Here is a 15,526-nt window from a genome sequence, read left to right as displayed (position 1 = left end):
ATAGATTCACGCAATATAATTTCTTCTTACATTCAACACACTTCCACGAATTCCAAAATAACAGGGTTTTTCTCACAGTTTCTACAAGTGTGGGCATCGTACCCCAGACCAATGACAAAAATTATCTTAAACCCCTAGTACCCACAAAGACCTCATTTAGAGTCGTATGATAAAACTGTTCATGTTAACAATGTGGGCCTTCTTTGGACAGAGTGTGTAAGTAGAGTACCGTAATTAGATACATCCGTGTCATTTTATGGGGAGTAAAACGCGATTTTCACGGCGTGTAAATTACTTTTTTAATCACCACCGTCATTAGTTTTATATAAATGAGATTAGAGCTAACACTAGTTAAAATGTTTTGGGTTCCATTGTGGGGAACAAATTATTTTTTGTATGTGTCTGAATGTAGATCTGAAGATGAGAGACTTGGATTTATCATAGGATACTTTTTACTTCTTTAATTTTCTGCCGACTTACACAACAAGAAAAATACTCCGTGTTCTAGCTCTCGGCTCCCAAACGTAAGTTCTCTATGATTGGGCCTATATTTATTGAGTGATGGGTTTCAAATTATATTTATAACTACAATAGTAAATAACAAACCTATATAACGACCTTAATGAGACTCCGAGGCTCAGACGGCAGCGCGTCGGCCTCTCACCGCTGTGAGATTTGTGCTGAAGAAAGCGGAGGCGAGACAGGTTTTTCTCCGGGTACTCCGGTTTTTCTTATCATCTTTCATTCCAGCAACACTCTCCATTCTCATTTCATAGCATTTATCAAGTCATTAATAAATCACTTTGGGAGTGGCGACCCCATCGTACTAATAGCCTCTATATGATTCATTCGTTTCATCCCTGACCCGGTCAATAACTGGAAAACAGGTTAAAGGTTTTCATTTTCATAACGGCCTTAATATTTATTAACTTATTTTTCCTTCAAATAATACAATTCTATACCCCTTATTATTGATGCAGTTCTGTCTGCCAGCCCCGTGATGTAAGGGTAGCGTGTTTACCTTTTACTTTAAGATTACGGGTTCGATGCCCGGTCTTCCAAGGATTTTAATTCCTCGCCGAAGGTTGCAATGGTGTTCGTGCTGTCTCGCGAGTTCACCTAAGAAGCTGCCTTATAGATATCAGAGACAGTAGTCACAGTCACCACGGCTGAGGATGTCTTAATGGTGACCGTGTGACATTCTATTAGCTGTAGGTTATCTCAGCAGTAGTCATCCTGTTGGACCAAGGCCCTCAATGGACTGTATGGGCCACAGAGTTAGTGGAACGTACGAGGGCCACAATACAACTAATGCACCACATTTCATTTTAAGCCGATTTTAATGTATACACCATTGTTATTTATACAACATATGCTTACATTATTTAGGGACACAGTGCCATTTTTCGACATAACCCATGATGCTTTTTCACTGCTTTAGGCCACACCGAAATGAGTGCATGTACGCCTACACGGCAAAAGTCAGGTCCGGAACGCCTATGCCACTGTGCAGCATCCGTCACGAGGAAGTCGTTATCTTCGAACCTCTCTCCACGAAGCAATGGTAATCAGAATGTGCCAAATGTGCGTATGTCAATGTTAACCATTCAAGATTTGGATAACGAGCTGAGTTTTCTGAATGACATGTGGTTGAGCATTGTCGTATAACAGCATAACATCCTGTCGACATCGATATGGTCGAACATGATTCATTCAGGCGTGAAATTTATTTAGGGTTGCCACATTGATTGATATGTGTTGGAATTAACGGTGGTTCCTTGAGCCATGATGCCCACACGCAAAGAGTCTCTCCGAAATCCAGAAAATGGTAGCCATTACCTTTCCTTCCAAAGGCGCACTTTATTTTTGAACACATGTCAACATCCTCGGAACCCACCCGGAGCAAACCTTTATCGATCCCAGATCTTTCAGTATTCTACACGCACTTTTCCCCAAGTTTCTGTTGATGTGACATTTCGCTCACAGTTACATGTTTGTTGTCCACAACCCTGTTGTTTATCACTCTTTACGTTGTCAGGAGTCTGTGCGGCGTAACACTGGGAAAAGAAACTTGAATTGTTATCCGATAATCCCTCTGTCCAATGACTTACCGTATTCTGGCCGACAGCTTCATCTCTATACACTTGTTTTAAATCCTTGTGAATGCTTCCCATCGACTCAATCTCAAAACACAGGAACTTTCTGAAATATTGTTGCTTTTGATGCAAATCATGCGCAGCAGCCACCTTGAATGACTGCTACAACTACACTACGGATGAGAACTGGATAAACTAAATTCGAATAGAGGCGGCAAAGATTCTTGAGGTCGGCCCTACATGGGGATTAAACCTAATTTTTCGGCCGGATGCCTTTTCTGACACCAAACCTATACAAAGGCATTTCTTCGCTCTTCCGTATTTCAGTGGTGCCTGGTAGTGTGATGTGTTGTATGTAAATGAAGATGCGTGCTGTGTGTATATTAAGGCGAACACGAATGACCAGCCCACGACCTAGGGGAATTAACCAGACGGAAGTAAAATCCTCGACCCGGCCGGGAATCCCTTGAACTGAAGGAAAATACGCTGACATTTCAGCTAAGGAGTCAAACGGCTTCTACATACACAATAGATAGTAAAGTGTACTCAAAATCGCTTTGTACAAAATGATTAGTTGATTTTGAAGTGACCCTTGTAAACATACTGTCAAACTGAACACTTTCAATAATTGTCTGTAGCCCTATTGTTATTTTAATTAATGTTACGTGCCAGCCTTGTCGTGGTCCCCTCCGGTACTTCCTGGAAGGGTTTATAGTGGTAATTTTGTTAGAAGAAGCGTTCTGACAGCTAGTGCAGGAGGGAGGTGCTACTGTACTGTTGTTGTTGACATACCGCTACTCCATTCTGCCCAGCCAGGCAGACAGTAAACGGATATTCCTTGCGCTAGCTGTCAGAACGCTTCTTGTATTATTAGGACTATAGCGAGTCAGACGACCAGGGAGCTTCCAGCCGGCCAGGAGAGCTTGGCGAGCCTTTCCGTGTTTTGTTCTTTTCATCTGGTTTCCCCGTGCGTTTGTGCGAGTTGCAACGAGAATATTCCGTATCCAGCTACATCGCGAATATTCCGGTATTCATCACCCGGGCTATAAGGAGGAGGCTACCCACGAACCGTGTTGAAGTGGGAGTTGGACTCGGTGTGCTGGGGGTTCGATGGCTGGGCTGAGGGTGTTGGCTGTCGCTAGTGTCCCACCGGATTCTCAACGAGGAGGTATTGTTGCGTCGGAACGTCGAGTGAGTAGGTGGACTGAGGACGGCTACTGCCAACGCCCCACTGGAGTCAGAGTATCGTAGCGAACGGAACGAAAGACTGTGTATACTGCCTTAAGGGCCGTCCACACGTGCAGGCTTTACTTGGCAGCGAAAAGCTTGTACGCATGGACGGGAAGACGGTAGCTCGCGCAAGCCAGGAAGCGCGGCTTGCGTAAACGTTGCAGCTCCAAAGATTTTACTTGTGCAAACTAAGTTTGCGCAGTGAAGTTTGTGCGTGTAGTCATGTTAGCTCAAGCCGCGCCTTGAAACATGAAATATTTTTCAGTATGGATAGGCGTATCAATTATTAAAACAATAATGCCAGATATAAGAAATTATTCAAAACAGTTTATTGCGGAGTTTATCGAGCTCTACAAGTCTCTACCATTCCCTTTGGAAAGTAAAATCGAAGTAGTATTCTGACAGGAATAGGATTAAATAGAATGCTGCATACGAAAAAATTATAGAAAATTAAAAGAGGTAAGTTCGACTTCGCAATAGGTGCCATCACAGCAAAGTGGCCAAGTGACGATTTATTTTTTTACAGTTTTTTTTTACTGTTTGCTGCTAAAGAAGAGAAGTAAACGTTGTAAGTCGAAATGGAGTAAATATGGCTTTTGAAAAGATATATATATATATATATATTCGCATATAAATTTAACGAAAAACTTAAGTGTAGACCCAGATGATTGGCGTAATGGTTTAAGAATGGATGAAAACGCACATACTGAATTGCTTCGTCTGGCAACGCCTGTAATTGACCGAGAGAATACTGTGATGTGCGTATCTATATCTCCACACGAAAGACTGATTTGCATTTTAAGGTTCTTAGCTACAGGAAGGCCGTATAGGGACTTGACATTCATAATGGCAATTTCTCATCAGGCTTCGTCTATAATAATTCCGCACACATGTCGATCCATTTACAAGCTTATAAGCAAAGAATTCACGAATGTAAATTAAAATCAATGCTTATTAAAGAAATAATTATTACAATTACAGGAGTTAAGCGACACTGACGGGATGGATGGCAGAGAACTGTTGTTATAAGCAGGCACATTTGAAGGCATCTGCCTCGTAGGTAAACATGCACAGCCATTTGTGTTTAAATTCTCTAATTCTGCTACAAAAATAGGCCCATTAATTATTTTTTCTACATAGATGCATGGATCTTTCGATAAATATCGAAGCTTATGAGTCATAAATGTCGTGTTGATATTCAGCTCTTCTTTCCGTCAATTGTTTTCCAGTTCCACTTAGCATGTCTGCTTCTCTTCCTCTTGAGTTGTCCGGACGGTAAGTGTGTACTCGGGATAGGAGATAACACGTCTAGGTCAGAGGGTGAATGATCCGGTACAGAATTGCTTGCTGATGATTGTGATGGTGGGTGAGCTCTGGGGTAGAGTTAATCGTTACTGAATCTGTGTTACTTCATCCTGAAAAAAAAGTATATTTTTAAGCATCCAAGGTCTCAAGAGAAATTGAGACAAAGTAGCACGAGTATTTCAGAATAGATGGAATTTCCCTCATTGCTTGGGTGTCGTTGATGGTAAACACGTCATGACTGTACCATGGCTAGAGTGTGGTTCGTATTTTTTTCTATTATAAAGGATTCCATAGCATGGTACTGATGGCAGTCGTCAATAAAAATTATGAATTCGTTATGTGTGCATTTGGTGTAAGTGAAAGATTTTCTGAAGTTTGCGCAAATTGATTTGCACTGTGTGGACGCTGCACAGTGTTCCGTCTGTTTTGCGCAAACTATATCGCACAAGTGAGTCGTTGACGTGTGGATGGCCCTTTAGAGTAGTGTGTGTGTGTGTGTGTGTGTGTGTGTGTGTGTGTGTGTGTGTGTGTGTGTGTGTGTGTGTGTGTGTGTGTGTGTGTGTGTGTGTGTGTGCACTTCCGTGGACTGAGAACCGTCGTGAAGTCAGGGATTGGAGCAGCTATCATGAGTGTAATTGGAACAGTGTTAATGCTCGTTGTTGTGAGGAATACTGTCCTGCTGTTTAACACTGTTGAGAAACCGGGCGAGTTTGCCGTGCTGTTAGGGGTGCACAGCTGTGAGCTTGCATCCGGGAGATAGTGGGTTCGAACACCACTGTCGGCAGCCCTGAAGATGGTTTCCGTGGTTTCCTATTTCCACACTAGGCAAATGCTGGGGCTGCACCTTAATTTAGGCCACGGCCGCTTCCTTCCCACTCCATGCCCTTTCCTATCCCATCGTCGCCATAGGACCTATCTGTGTCGGTGTGACGTAAAGCAAGTTTGAAACAAAAACACTATTGAGCTGTTTCTGTTAAGTTGTTCACTGTGTTTCACTGTGTAAATTACTGGACTGGCCCTGGAGTCGAACCAAGGAACAGTCATCGTGCGTTGTGTGTCCAGTAGCCCTGTGTTCAGACCCGCTGTCTGCACGCAAGCTGCTGTGTTGGGTGACTGGACTTGGAGTAGAACTGAAAGTAAGGCGAGCCGGTCAATAGGATTATAGCCCTCTCACGTAATACGAATGAGCCGGACAACCTGCTGTACAAAGAGAACAGATATTTGTAAATAGTCAGCAATTAGTAACTATGATCATTCATGGTTGAATAAAATTGTGTGTGTGTGTGTGTGTGTGTGTGTGTGTGTGTGTGTGTGTGTGTGTGTGTGTGTGTGTGTGTGTGTGTGTGTGTGTGTGTGTGTGTGTTGGTCATCCTGAAGTAAATGCACACGCATTAAACACACAATTGTAACCAGTTATGAATGGCCACACTTACTAATTACAAGTCTATTCACAAGTCCCTCTCCCTTACGGCACCGCAGGTGGTCCGGCCCGTTGTTACCTGGGGACAGCTAATCCTTACTTTCACTTCCCCAAGTCCAGTCAACTCATACAGCAGCTGTGTACAGACCGCCGGATATGAACACAGTGCCACTGGCTACACAACACACGATGACTGTTCGTTGGCTCGACTCCACAGATAGTCCAGTAATTCACAGAGTCACATGCAGTGAACAACTAAACAGCTCAACAGTATTCAACAGCAGGACGATACTCACATCAGCGAACATTAACACAGGTCCATTTACCTTCACACTCGCGATAACGGTTTCCCTCGCTGAGCCTCAGTTCTCAGAAATACACGAACACACAGTATAGTCTTCCGTTCTTTCGTCAGCACATACTCACTGGTCTTTTCGACACCACAATAACAGCTCCTGGTTCAGACCTCGGTGGGACACTGGCGACAGCCAACTCCTCTGTCGTCGTCAGCCCAGCCACCGAACCCCAACACACCGAGGATCACACCGAATCCACCTCGGAGTCCAACTGTCTCTCCGAGTCCAGCATTGACTGACTGTCCGCGGCTAGCCTCCCTTTTTATAGCTCGGCTGATTTCATCCAGAATTTTTGCGAGATCACCAGAGGCAGAACATTCCCGCTGAATTTCAAAGAAATTCACAGCTAAGCTGGCCCGCGCTACAAGCCGGCTGGGAGACCCTAGGTCGTGTGAGTCACTATCCCCTACCTGGAAGTATCGAAAGGGGCTACCACGGGGCTGACACGTAACATTATTAATATTTTACCTTTTTTTAGGTATTATTTGTCAGCGTTGATAAAATGAAACTTTCTAGTAAGAAGTCTGGATTGCTGCCGAATTGGAGAATTAAATTAAAGGTTCCACATTCTTGATCTCCATTACAGCAGACGGCAGCAGAATGTTCGACAATGTGCCTCGACTGGATTTTATCTCGAGACAGAATGAAAGAGTGGTGAAAATGTCTTCGATATTCCTGTTTGAACTTCTGGCTGAGTCGACACCTGTCCCAATAGGCTCTTAAAAGCACTTTCACGACCATTGTGACTTGTTAATTATAGTTGGAAATATTTTAATGATGACATACGAAAGTACTAAAATATATTTGTAACTGAGGAAGAGCAAGGTGACAACAAAGATAACGCTGATTCTTCTTCTTTATGGCCCTTTTCCAATTAGGGTCAACCCTTCATGTGGATTTCCCCAGTTTTACAGCCGGATACCCTTCTGGATGCCAACTCTATGTGGAGCACTCGATTTCACAGCGGCTAGCCTCCCTTTGTATAATTCGGATGATTTCATCCAGAATTTTCGCGAGGTCACTAGAGGCAGAACATTGCCGTTGAATCTCCAAGAAACTCACAGGTAAGCCGGCCGAATTGCGAAATAAAATTAAAGGTTCCACATTCTTGATCTCCATTAGAGCAGACGGCAGCGGAATGTTCGACAATGTGCCTCGACTGGAATAAGAATTCTGGAAATATTCAACAGAAGGACGACACTCACAACAGCGAACATTAACACGGTACCTGCACACTCGTGATAGCGGCTTCCCTCGCTGAGCCTCAGTTCTCAGAAATACGCGAACACACACTACAGTCTTCCGTTCTTTTGTCCGTTGATTAATTGTTAATTTCTCATTAGTTGTATTGTATTAGTTGTATGCCGGAGATCTAAAGCATAAAATGTTTTACATATCTACCGCACGCCTTTGCTGCTAACATTTTTGAGAGGGTCATGGTGCTAGAATTTTCCACCCACAGAATTTACCTTTTACTGTTATATAAACCTACTGACACGACTTTGCTTTCCAGTGATCAGTGCCATTATAAGGGTTTTGATGGGGTTCAAAAGCTATAGGACATTATACATTATGACGTTCAGAAAGTAACTCTGGTCATTTTCCACTCTAGAGAAGATTCGAAAGGTAACTGTGGTCATTAGTTGTATTCTCTTGGTTCGGAATGTAGCGTGTTGTGCTGTGTGTATTTGAAGAGATGTGTATTTACACGCACATCGTAGCTAACTCAATGATCAGCAGACAAGTTTCAATGAATCAATAAAGAAAATCGTTGCATGGTGACATGCATTATAAGAAGGCCTATTTTCCATTTTCTCCATTAATTTATATTCTAAGTTAAAATATTGCGTTACAAGTTTCCCGCAGTGAAAATCTGCGAGCATAAATAAGGATAACAGCAACTTTCTTTGTAAAACCAATTCTCTTTATAACGCTAGGAACGTTATTAGAAAGGATGAATGAGTAGAACGTTTAAGCTAAAGTGATACAGAATACTGCAGCAGAAATGATCCTTCCACTACGCATAGTCCTATCCAGGGGGGTGAAAGTCTAATGGGGCTTATGGTTCCAATCTGTAGCTAGCTTCAGATAGTTTTAGTCTCTCCTTTCAGATGGCGCTGGAGGTCATTCATAACGTGTTATATAGAGGTTCTGTAGATGGCACGCAAGTAAGCATGAAATGAGCGATGTTAATAATTAAAGGCAGTTTGTCTCAAAGTGAAGTATTTCAAGTATTTCAAGTCTAACCTCAATCAGTGGGCCCTTCTAACAAATTAATTAGTTATATAACGTCAAGCATTGTGGAGATAATATTGCTGGATTGCATCGAATTCGACTCTACTCAATCGATTAACCTTGTTCGAACTTATATCGATTTTAATCGATAGTTCTCATGATGCTACAGTATTTGTGTTGTTTGAATTCCAAGTGCTCATATGCTTTTGCTGTAAATCTTTGTTCCTTGTGCTTGTTTATTTGGAATATATATTCGCCAGTCCTCCTGAAATCCTGTATTTCCTGTTTGAGTACACCTCAGGGGCTGAAAGCTGAATGGTTCTATTAATGTAGTTCTATATATTTCCTGTCTCAGTGCATTTAATTCTCTTATTTTCATTTTCATGTGATACTTGGATATTGATGTGATACCCCATTCTCTTGCATATAGTGTGCTCTGCTGTCTTGCTTTCGAAGGGATTTATTATTTGTTATAATATCAGCTTTGTGTTAATGTGTCAATCATTCATTTGAAGTTGAAGCTGCTTTGAGGTGTGTGGTTATGTTCTCAGTAGCATAGTATGCCATACGAACTAGGGTTATCAGATCAATATTTACAACATAGTAAGTACTTGGAAATAAAAATATATGAATTACAATGTATTGTGGCCGTTCACGACGTCACCTATGGTATGTCATGATATCCAGGAGATGAAATATGCCGTTTTCCGCGTCATTCTGGGATAAAAACTGCCCAAGTTAGAATTTTTCTGCACGCTCCAGGACTCGATTTGCAGTATCCAGAGTCGCGCGACCCAGCTCTAGTTGCTGGTAATTAGCAGCAAGGCGGTGCAAGAGCGCTTGTACTCGAAGTTTTCTCACTCCAACCGCGAGCGACATGAAAAAAGACGCGTTATCACGTGACAGAGAATCTAGGTCACTAGCTGAGCCCGGAGAGTATATCCAACGTGAAAACTAACATTATACCCTGTTTTCCTCGCTCATTCACCACTGCCAACTTATCGCATTCAGCTGTTTTCTTTCTGTTAATTTTTATAAATCGCAAAATACTCAATGGATAATTAAGCGCAAACATTCATTTGAATCAGGGAATTTTACGCATAATTATGAGACCGAGAAGTGCTCTACTTAACTGACAGAGCGGTAACTACGCTGTAAACAAGGGCGCGTCTTAATGACTAACAGATGTTGGACCTAACCGTGCCAGCGAACACAAGGAATCCCCTGTGCTCGTCATCATTCACCGCCAGAGACAAAAGGACGCTTTTGAGATTGCTTGAGAATCTACGAAGCTATTTAAAAAACATTCACTCAGTGGAAATGAGAATGCAAGAGCTACAATTTGATATCCTGTTCGTCACTATACGTTGCGTATTAACGGACCAACGTGTGAGAAAGGGTTGCATTTTCCCCCCACCCTCAGCACCCGAGCCTCTCGCGTAGCTCGCCTATATATTCAAGAGCTGAGAGGCAGACACTACCCCAGTTCATTTCAGTACAACGCCAGTTCGGTAGTGGTTCGTCGTGATTAGTGCGTGAGAGTCGTCTGTGGAGAAATAATTTTTATAAAGTGAGTAGTGAAACGCAGTGATTTATTAAAGTCTGTAAATATATGTGGAAATAATCACCATCTGAGTGAGATGTTAGCGTGTACAGTGTGCCGCTAATTAATAAAATAGGAACGGTACGAAACTTCAATAACCGATGTCCGTGTGTAGAAGAGGTCGTACATCGAGCCTCCTATGTGTCTAAGCTAATACGGCTCAGTTAACATATATAGGGACGTACTTAGCGAAGTGTGTGGAACGAGCGTGCTCGATATAAATGTGAATTACCAAGAAAGTCAGTGAACGGCTCATTGTCGACCCAATTGAGGACAGTGCCACGTCAAAGTAATCCCTAGTGCAGTTGAGAGCTCGACTTACGGCTAAGTGCAATAGAACAGGCCTGAACTAGTATCATGAAATACGAGAATGCTAATACATTAGTGGCCTAACCACTGTCGTTTCTAGGGAAACTAGTGAAATTTCTGGGCCTATAATAGCTGCCTACAAGAAGAATCGATAAATGAGAAGGGATTAATGTCGGGCTTCTGGGACATTAACGGCATTGGATTGGAATGCTCGTGCTATTGAGCAGATCCAACCATATATTCAAATTGTGATGTGTAATAAACTAACGCATTCACATGAGATAACTTCCCCTCATTTACATGTCTATGAGAACGTCGACATCCAGCTGAATGCCAGAGTTTTGCCTGTGTACAGGACAGAACGAGACATCTAGCTGTTTGCCGGAATTTCGCCTCTTAGCAGAGAACGTCTGGAACGTCGCTGTCATGTGCGTGACCTGCCAGGAAGTCATCACAGGTCTTCGCATCGCTGATGACGTGATGGAAGCCGAGTAAACCATGGTTGCCTCCCTGTAAAGCTGTGTTCGCGGTATCCAGAAAGGCTGAGTACACTTCCAAAATATTAAGTAGCTTTGAAAGTTCTCTTCCTATTGTAAATTTTAAAGGTAAAGTTGCATGCAGATATAATGCAGATCGCCAATATCCTATTTCAGATGGATAATAATAATCTCATTTCTTTTTGGTTTTTATTAAATACAGTCGTCATGGTTTGGGAATAACCATATTTTACTTCCACTTTTTTTTGTATATAAGGGTTAGTAATGCATGACGTAATTATAAGGACCTTAGCTTAATTAAGTGTGAAGCGCTGTCAAGTAGAGAGGGCTTAAATATTCTGTAAAAATGACTCCAGTTATCATCTTTCCATAGCATATACGAGTCATCAAGATTTTTCAGTAGGTCATTTTTTTGGTGCGCTTCACCTGGTAGAGATCCCTCCTAATTAGTAACTAAGGCACCTGGAACAAGGCATCGAGACGGTGGGTATCTTACATCGTTAATTAATTAGTTCGCGAGTGCATGAGGTAATTTGGACCCTGGTGGCAGGAGATCATCATTAAATCTGCATCGTAGTCAATGTACCGAGAGGAGAAATGAGATGGCTGAACAGGCTGTAGCCATAATATATAGTGTGAAATGAAAATGTGAAGTTCCCTTGGAATCTGTTGTTAAGATACGCGATATGGATATCGCGATATGAATGTGCCGATTACGGCTGAATATAAAGCCGGGATTTGTTGTGATGCCATTGTGGGCAGTATTGAAAGAAGTGAATAGATTATTTGCCGTGAAATAACTGTCCGGGAAGTGCTGGCAGGCCGCCCCTTGGAAGTGTGTCACGGGGAGGGAACAGCTGAGATTTATGGCTCCCTTTAAAGAGAGTAAATGTGTCTCCTTCAGTGAAAGGAAACAACCAAAGTGGCGAGTTTCTTTCCTTTGGATACAATGATTACGTGCATCTATTTAAATACTGCCAACGTCACACAGATTCTAACATGCATTAAAAGAAGGGTCCCTCCAATTTATTTTCTTAATTATTTACAGCGTGCAGGGAATTCCAGGTTAGATATACCCCGTCTCAGAAGGCCCTGGGTTCGTCCAGGAGACAGTGAAAGTTTATGTTCACTGTTACCAACAGCGGGTGGCTTGTACCATCTGTGATTCATTGTGTGTGTGTGAAATGTATATATTCTTGTCCATTTATTGCAGGTAGTGCTATGATACTTTGTTTACGGTGTCTGGTATTGAAGTCGCTAAGTGCTTGTCCATAGGTAGCAACGTTGTGTAAATAATGTCCTGATATATGTATTGATAAAAATCCTAATGAAATGAGCGTGTTTATTATACTGCATATTTGGCAACGTTTAACTTAAGGAAGTGTTGTAACGCGACTTTCAAAGGATTGGGAGTGTAAATTGCCCATTTCAGTTCATCCGATTCTAGCAGACATATCATAATTTGATACAATTTGAATATATAAATTCTCGGCAGGTAAACAGATTTACAGCGGGGTGTGTCCATACTGATTAAATATGTGTGTGATTTAATGTAAGTGTAGAGTGAAATAATTCGAGAGGAAGCGCCCCTCTAAATCTGAGATAGTGTAAATAATCCAAGAGGGAACGCCTTCTTAAGTTTGAAAATTTGAACGTATAATGAAGTGTAGAAAAAAAGACTACCGAACATTTAAACGTCAAGATCACCCAAATTACTGTATGTAAGGTGTTTGTATGGCATATCCGTGTAAATAATATGTGTTTCACTAGTATAAGTAAAATTTGTTACACAAGATATAGTTTCTTCTCATTAGTAATGAAATAGTATTCCTCTCATAATTAACTTTTCCCCCTACTATAGAGACTATTACTAAAGAACTTACCGCTCCATCGGACGATCTACAGACCCGAAAATGCGATACCGACTCGGCTAGCGAATTATTCTAGTAGGGGAGGGTGAGGCTTCGACAACCGGGCTGAGTTCGAGGCTAACCGATGGTGCTCCATTCTAACGTCATATTTATGAACAATGGTAACTGGTTCATGTACTGATGCCTTGGAAAGGTACAGTATTGGGCATGGAAGTAGTAGAACGGCTTTATTATCGCCGGCTGGTGAGGGGGGGGGGCGAAGGGGCAGGGTAAAGGAAGGGGGGAGGAGCTGTAAGCATACCCGGATGTGCGTCACTGCGCCGGATGTCACTTCTCTGCGCTATCTGTTGATAATACCGGTAAGATAGTGCACAAAATTCGCACTGTGGCGCTATCTCTGATGAGAGACTGAAACTACTAGCGCCGAGCAGCCTGGTACCGAAATTTATCATTGAGTTTCATCTCTATTCTATTCTATCATCTTTGGTCCTATCATTTATGTCGAAAGGAACAATTCCAGTGCAATCCGAGACTAGGCTACGGCTAGGTACAAGCAGCGGATATCAGACAGCAGATCAAGAAAATTTTAAGCGAAACACAGAGGGTATACTCAACAGTTAATAGAAACCACGACACATTTTATCGCTCATTCGGCAGATCAATACTCTTGAATACTGACCGCCAGGCTGTAATCGCCACTGCCTGTAAAGTAATTGAAGACACTATTGGTCCGAAGAAATCGGAGAAATAAACATTATTATAACAGAAGGATAAAAGGGGGGATAAGTAGAGGATTTATAATACGACTGAAAGCAACTCACCAGGAAGAAACACACCAGCTACAGGAATCTGTCAACTATGATGTTTTTCATCATCCAGAGATCTCAGGGAGTGAGTCATTTCAATACTCCACTTACCTGGAAATAGAAAAAAGGACATAATTACTGCTTAATACCAAATACAAACTTATGCCGGACATCTAAAGCATATAATGTTTTACATATCTATCGTACGCTTTTGCTGCTAACATTTATGAGAGGGGTCATGGTGCTAGAATTTTTCCTCCAAAGGATTTACCTTTTACTGTGACATAAACCTACTAACACGACTCTCTATACACCTATAAACGTCAACTGATCATACGAGTACTCGATGCCAAAGCCTGGACAACATTATGACGTTCAGAAAGCAAGTTCAGGTCATTTTCAAATCTATAGGGGTTTCGAAAGGTAACGGTGGTCATTAGTTGTACTATCTTGGTTCGGAAAGTAACTCTTGTCATTACAGTCGTAATGATGTTCAGAAGGTAACATAGGACGTCAGGGGTTCACAAATAAGCTCTTTTCAGTAATTAATGTAACGGGTTTCGGAAGGTAACGATCGACATTAACGTGGTTCAAATGTATAGTACTCGGCACGTAAGACTATACACTAAAAAGCAAATATCACCTCCTTATTATCTCTTTTTAATGGCTCATCACTGCTGCAATTTGACCAGTTACATACTGAAATCACCAGACACAATCAACAACAAACTAACCTCAATGTAAGCATCAATAATGGAAGTGCCCTTACCCCAATACATTACAAATCAAGATATACATAATTAAGTCGGTTTTCATTCTCAATGAGGAATTAAAGAAATAACACACTCTCTCATCCTTACTCAATGTAATATGGCAGTGCGGTTAGGGTCGCGCAGCTGTGAGCTTGCATTCGGGAGATAGTGTGTTCGAACCCCAGTGTTGGCAAACCTGAAGATTTTCCTTGGTTTCCTATTGTCACACCAGCCATAAGCTGAGGCCGTACCTTAATTATGGCCACGGCGGCTTCCTTCCCACTCCTAGCCCTTTCCTATCCCCTCGTCACCATACGACTTATCTGTACCCTCTTTGGGTGGGGGACGCAGACGAAGAATACACCCACGGTATCCCTTGCCTGTCGTAAGAGGCGACTAAAAGAGGAGACCAAGGGATGATGCAATTGGAACCTTGAGATTACTTGCGATTAGTACCATTACGCCAAGAACATCACGGGTCTACGTTGCCTATGATTAATACCACTATGTGAGGAACACCGTCGGTCTGTGTTACCTATGTGTGATACACCGCGAGTCTACAGTACATTGCCTATAATTAGTACCACTATGCGATACCTGTGAGTAGTACCTTTAAGTGTGGCATACTATGGGTCTACATTACCTGTGATTAGTACCACCATGCGATAAACTCCATGAATTTACGTTACCTGTGATTAGTAGCACCATATGAGGAACACCATGGGTTTGCTTTTCCAATGATCAGTGCAACTATAAGGGCCGGTGATCTGGAATTTGGACGCCTTTGGATAACAAGCATCACGTCCGAAACTAAGGCATTGAGAATTGGATCCACTGATTGTTTTGGGTACATGATCATTTTCTCATCATCATTCGTTTTAGATTCTAGTCAGTGGGCACATTCTGAAGTTTTAATCAACGTTCCATTTCGTTGGACCTCGTACCATTAGGGGACGATGACCTAGCCGTTAGGCCCCTTTAAACAACAAACATCATCAGACCCATCTGTGACGGTGCAATGTAAAAGAAAATCTGCCTTTATTTTG

Source organism: Anabrus simplex, chromosome 2 (genome assembly GCF_040414725.1).
Source record: "Anabrus simplex isolate iqAnaSimp1 chromosome 2, ASM4041472v1, whole genome shotgun sequence".
Taxonomy (NCBI): domain Eukaryota; kingdom Metazoa; phylum Arthropoda; class Insecta; order Orthoptera; family Tettigoniidae; genus Anabrus; species Anabrus simplex.
This window is presented reverse-complemented; position numbering follows the sequence as displayed.